Below are 6000 nucleotides of genomic sequence, written 5' to 3'. Positions count from 1 at the left end.
TAAAATATTTGAGGGAGCCAGGAACCCCCAAGGTTGACTGGCACTGTCATTCAAATGGAGTGTGAGCGCCAAGCCTTGTAATCGATTACATGGAGTTGGGCTTAGCCGGGACCCCTGATATTTTATTCAAATTGGCACCCCTGTTATAAGTGAGGACATTAATAGACAGGGCATTAAACTGCTTTTATATGCAACAACAGCGGCAAGAGTATTGTTGGCCCAAAAATGGAAGCAAGAAGAAATACCGACGAAAGAAGAATGGCAGACGAAATTATTGGACTACGCAGAATTGGATAAGATGACAGGAAGGATTGGAAACTGTGGGACCAGAGATTTACAGAAGACTGGAAGAAATATACGAACTATTTGAAGAGCAACTGTAATCAACAAATTACGCTAGTAGGATTACAATAAGTTTTGTAAGGAGGAATATATGAAATATTGCACAGAAGATAAAGAAGAGAGACATTAGTTATGATACTTCAATGTAATAGTGAAAGTAAGAAATGTAAATTAAGTGGAAAAGATTGGAAAATTTTCAGATGTGACTGATGGAAGTCAAAAAAATTGTATAAGATATAAAAGTATGTTTAATAACTGTTGAAAATGATATGCTAAAAAACTAATAAAAATATATTTTTAAAAAACAAATTGGCACCCCTACCCAGGGAGAAGGGGTGTTGCTGTCACCAAGGAGGCAGAAGGCAGGAAGGTGAGTGGGACCCCGGGTTCCTAATATGTCACCCCTCCCAGAGTGCTGCTTGAGGCAACTGCATCAGAAAGGTTCACAGTAGCACCATGGGGAATGTTTTGCTCCGACCTCACCTGGCAAGCCAACCTTCTGATGCTCTTAGACCTTCTGTGTCCTATATGGGTCAGCCAGAGTGCAACACAGGGCTGGGAGCAATGAGGAATGACCTTATTCAAGCTGTTTTGTGCTTATATAGTTCACCTTGCTTCATTTCCCTCATCTCATCTATTAAGCCAGCCACGTTTTTAATGCCAATTTCAGCTGGCATCCACATAAAGAGATTCCCAGGGGAAGGAAACCAGCCTTTCATCCTCATTGGAAAAGGAGCAAAATACTTTGTACTCATTCTGACCCCGCTGGTTTTTGACTTTTGTGAATGAATGAGAAGATCCTTTTCAGATTGTTTGGCTCCGGCGCACAAAAGAGGGTTTGTTTGGGACGTATATCCTATTGCCTTGAAAAGCAAAGCAGGCCTTTCTTTGATGGCGAGAGTATTTTACACTTAACGAAAACTGCGCTGCTCTCTGTGTGTTGTTCAAGGCACAAAATGATTTCTTTGATAACTTCAAAGCTCGTGGCTACAAAAGTATGAGGACAGGAGGTTTGTCTTATGATGTTTGTTTTTGTACACCCAGTTATCAAACTGCTCTTGGTTTTAGGTCTGCCTGGTTTTTCTCTGTTCTCTAGTTCTCTGATTGCCTTTTGAACCTTCCCCCCTTTTGTTCATATTTACATATACAGTGGTACCTTGGGTTAAGAACTTAATTTGTTCTGGAGGTCCGTTCTTAACCTGAAACTGTTCTTAACCTGAGGGACCACTTTAGCTAATAGGGCCTCCTGCTGCTGCCGCACCACTGCTGCACAATTTCTGTTCTCATCCTGAAGCAAAGTTCTTAACCTGAGGTACAATTTCTGGGTTAGCGGAGTCTGTAACCTGAAGTGTCTGTAACCTGAGGTACTACTGTACAGTTCTTTGTTCTGCTGGCTGGGTGGGAAAGACCCTTTTCCATAGCACCACAGCAAATTTGCCAAGGAACCATCTTTAACCAACCGAACCTTGACCATTCACTGTGGACTAGGTAGTGTTAAAGAATCTGCACTATCCCAGGAGACCAGAGATCTTTTTCCAAGGGTAATGGGATCAGAGGTACTGAAGAATCAAATGAATATTTTTGTATGTGACTACTGAAGCGAGAGTATTATATGACCCAAAATGGTGAGCTAATGTACTGTCTACAAAGGAGGGTGGGGAGCCTGTGGCCTGCCATACCATCATCCCTGACCATAGACCATGCTGGCTAGAACTGATTGGAGTTGAAGACCAACAGCATCTAGAATGCCATGGGTGGCCCACAGGTTTATTACTAAGCATCTGTTAGGTTTGGGAAAGGAGTACGACAAGGCTGTATATTGTCTCCCTGCTTATTTAACTTATATGCAGAATTCATCATGCGAAAGGCTGGGCTGGATGAATCCCTAGCCAGAATTAAGATTGCTGGAAGAAATATCAACAACCTCAGATATGCAGATGACACAACCTTGATGGCAGAAAGTGAGGAGGAATTAAAGAACCTTTTAATGAGGGTGAAAGAGGTGAGTGCAAAATATGGTCTGAAGCTCAACATCAAAGAAACGAAGATCATGGCCACTGGGTCCATCACCTCCTAGCAAATAGAAGGGGAAGAAATGGAGGCAGTGAAGCTGAGGCTCCAATACTTTGGCCACCACATGAGAAGAGAAGACTCCCTGGAAAAGACCCTGATGTTGGGAAAGATGGAGGGCACAAGGAGAAGGGGACGACAGAGGACAAGATGGTTGGATAGTGTTCTCAAAGCTACCAGCATGAGTTTGACCAAACTGTGGGAGGCAGTGGAAGACAGAAGTGCCTGGCGTGCTCTGGTCCATGGGGTCACGAAGAGTCAGACACGACTAAACGACTAAACAACAACAACAAATTAAGTTTGGGAGAACAGTCGAACTCAGATGCCTAAGAAGCTAGAAAACATCAGAGGGGTTTAACAAAATTATTGCCTTGTCACGAGGAAATGGAAAGCATCCAGCGGAAACTAGTTCTTTCCATTTCCTCTTTGAAGAACAGTCAGAGAAGCAGAGACGCATACAGAGAATTTATATTCCATAGATATTTTCCACATCTTACGGCGCGGTTTTATTCAGATTACTAGTTCCTCTGACATTTACACAGATAAGTTTCCAAAATAACTTTTTCAGTGTCAGTTGCCCTCTTTGGCTGTTCATTATTTCTCCCCTGACTGAAAGTGGTGTCTGCCTCATTAATGCGAATGAAGGCTGTGCATGTCAAAATTGGAGGGGAATCAGCATAAATACATTCTCTTTGCTCAATTCATTATGGTGATGGTTAGTCCTTAAACCGGAAAGCGAACGTCTTAAGATTTTGAAAGAAGTTTGCGGCATAAATTAATCTGCCTCTTAGAGAAACATGCACTCATGAAAGTGTTGTCACTGACTGCCAGCAGAGATGCCTAAACAAATCCCATCATTTTTAAAGGCAGAAAAAGTAAAACAAATACATACCTCCTCCATTTTTTAAAAAAATTGTGGGTATGATTGTAGCAGTAATACGTTTGGCAGGCAGTGTTAAGATGCCACTTTCAAATGGCAACAGAAGCGATAGAAAGGAGCATGGAGGAAGTTTGGTGATGACATGCAAACAAACCTACTGAAACCAATACCCAACTATTTTTCCAGTGTGTACTTTGCTCACAGCTACATTGCATCATGGGTTTTGTGATCTTAAGTGCACAATTTTGTGGCCTGAAACGTAGATTATAATACGGCAGCAAAGCAGGTCAGTTTTGGGTTTGCATGCATGGATACTAAGGATGGAAGGATCTGTCAATTTTGGCTTCCTCCGTTTCTCATTTTTACCATCTTAAATTTACTTCTCCATATTTTGCGACAATTGTAGGGGGTCACAAAAATTCATCAGTGTTTTAGTGTGAATTTCTATTAATGAACACATGTTTATATGCGGTTTTGATTAATGTAGCCATTTTTGCAAGCCGTTTTCCTGAATCTAATGCAATTTTGTGTGTTATTTTCACCAATTATTCATTTTTTATGCACACTTTCCCCTAATATATGCATTTTCGTCAACATGGTTTGGTTTGTGAACTGCACAGCAAATTTGGATGAGTGTGAATTTAAAAAGAAAGCTGTGGTTCAATTCACATAGTGTTTCAGAAACTGCAAATTTGATAGATTCAGCTTCCAATGAGACCTGAATCAAATTGCTTCCCCATCCCTAGTAGATTTTGGTCTGCTTCACCTACATGATTCCTCTGCCTCAAAAAGAACTGAACAGATTACATAGGTGCAGTATAAAAGTGCAGGTACAGACCGACATTTTGAAATCATCATTATGAGCTTGCCATTCCCAGGACAGAAATAGATAAGAGGCTATGTCTAGCTAAGAATCATTCTGTGCAACTACCCATTTCGTAAGTGCATAGCCAGCACCCAAAAAAGTCAGCATGGTCTTTTATTAGAAATGCATCCATCTAAAAATTCCAATGAAAGTCAACTTTCCTCTTTCTCTTGTCCAGTCTGCCTAAAAGAAAAAGAAAAAGTGATGAATTGTACTTAAGAGGAAACATCTCAGCACTTCAAGCAAGAGATTAAAGGACTGGTTTCCATTATTGTTAGTAGATGCTGTATATCTAATTCATCACACGAAGTACCAAAAACATTACATTTAAATGCCCTTCCTCATTTCTGAGTACTGAAATAGATTAATCCTATTTTAGATAATCCAGTTCGCCTGCACTGGGTGCTGAGCCGTGAGGGCAACCATGGCAAACAATGAACGGTGAGAGGCACGGGTTGCCAGATTTGGGCATTGCACAGGATGCTGCTGAAATGTTAAAGCCCAAAGTCCACCACTGCTTCCAGCTCCAGGATCCTAAGATTCCTTTTTCCAGGGTGCAACAGTTCTAGGCCAAATAACTAGGTTCTTAGCTCCCTAAACCAGCAAATACTGGTTAACAGATCATTATTGTTAGACTAAAGCTCCCACCATCCCAGATCATAGGTCATGGTGGTTGGGGCTAATCAGAGGTGTAGCATGGGGGGGGAGGTGTGGCGGCATGGCACACATTTTTGAGGGGGTGCAAACAGGCACCCCCATGACAGGCACGAAGTCCTGGCAGCTGAGGCACAGCAGCAGGCGGGTTAGTCTACTGGGCAGGTGGATGGAGGTAGTGAGCAAGGAGTCTGTTGAAGGTGGGCTCCATTCACCCTCCGCTTGGGCTTCACATGCACGCCCCCACCCCCAGCAGTCCAGTCCATCAGGGCGGCCTAACACTTGCCCCGCCCCAGATGCCAGCAACCCATGCTACACCACTGGGACTAATGGGAGTTGGAGTCCAACATTATCTGGACAGCGACAGGTTCCCCACCCCTGGTTCTTAGCTAGTATGTTCAGTAATCCTTGGTCCCACTCAGAGCACCTCTTATGTTTGCCAAAAATGCAACTAGCTTGAGCTTGTAAAAGATGTGAGGGTATAGGAGAGCCTGCTAATGTGGTCAAACAATTGCATTTCAGCTATCCAGTAATCACTGCTACCACACCCCCAGTAACCTCTACAACTTCACATTAGGGTGAAGTCTGGGAAGTCAGGGGAATTGATTCCAAAGGACCCTGTGATGGCCTGGGATTCAGACTCAGAGGCTGAACCTAAGAAATCCCAGCCTGCACAGGAGTCCCCGCCTCCAGAACCAGCTGAGCCGGGGCTGGGGCCTGAGCCTGAAGGGTCCTTATCTGTGCTGGATCCTCAGGTGCAGGCACCAGCTGCATCTGGTCTGGCCCCTGAGGTGATGGAGGACCCATTGCCTGCAGGTGCTCCACTCTCAGCCCCGTCAGGGGAAGAGGAGGTTGCCTCTGGGTCCGGTAACCCTCCAGCCTCTCCTGAGCTGCAGAGGCTCAGGGCAGAGAGGCAGAGGGAACTAAGTTCCTGCAGGAGGAGTGCTCACCTCCAGGCCAGGAGAGGTGAGTCACCTGTGGACCGGGGCCGCCCTATGCCTTGGGGCAGATAAAAGCCAGTCAGCCCCAGTTCCGGGTTGCGGGAGCAACGTTGTCGCTAGCCTGTTCCTGCCTGCACCCTGTCCTTCTCTTCTGCCAGAGTTCCTGACCCCATCCAACTCCCCGCCTTGGACCCAGCTACAGCTTTGGCACACAGTCTCCATACCGCACCCTCAACCTCGGACTGGAC

General features: G+C 44.5%; 1 long non-coding RNA gene across 1 annotated transcript in view; it reads right to left on the bottom strand.

The window, feature by feature from the left end:
* Positions 1 to 1493: 1493 nt before the first annotated feature.
* LOC308486741 overlaps positions 1494 to 6000 on the bottom strand; it is a 433510-nt gene continuing 429003 nt past the window's right edge. Inside the window, exon 3 of the long non-coding RNA XR_013991253.1 lies at positions 1494 to 1541. This is a non-coding gene — a long non-coding RNA (uncharacterized lncRNA). The remainder of the gene's footprint in view (positions 1542 to 6000) is intronic.

This window comes from Podarcis pityusensis (assembly GCF_964106645.2).
Source record: "Podarcis pityusensis genome assembly, chromosome: 10".
NCBI lineage: Eukaryota > Metazoa > Chordata > Lepidosauria > Squamata > Lacertidae > Podarcis > Podarcis pityusensis.
The sequence above is the reverse complement of the archived record's forward strand: the minus strand, read 5'-3'. Positions and strand labels throughout refer to the sequence as shown.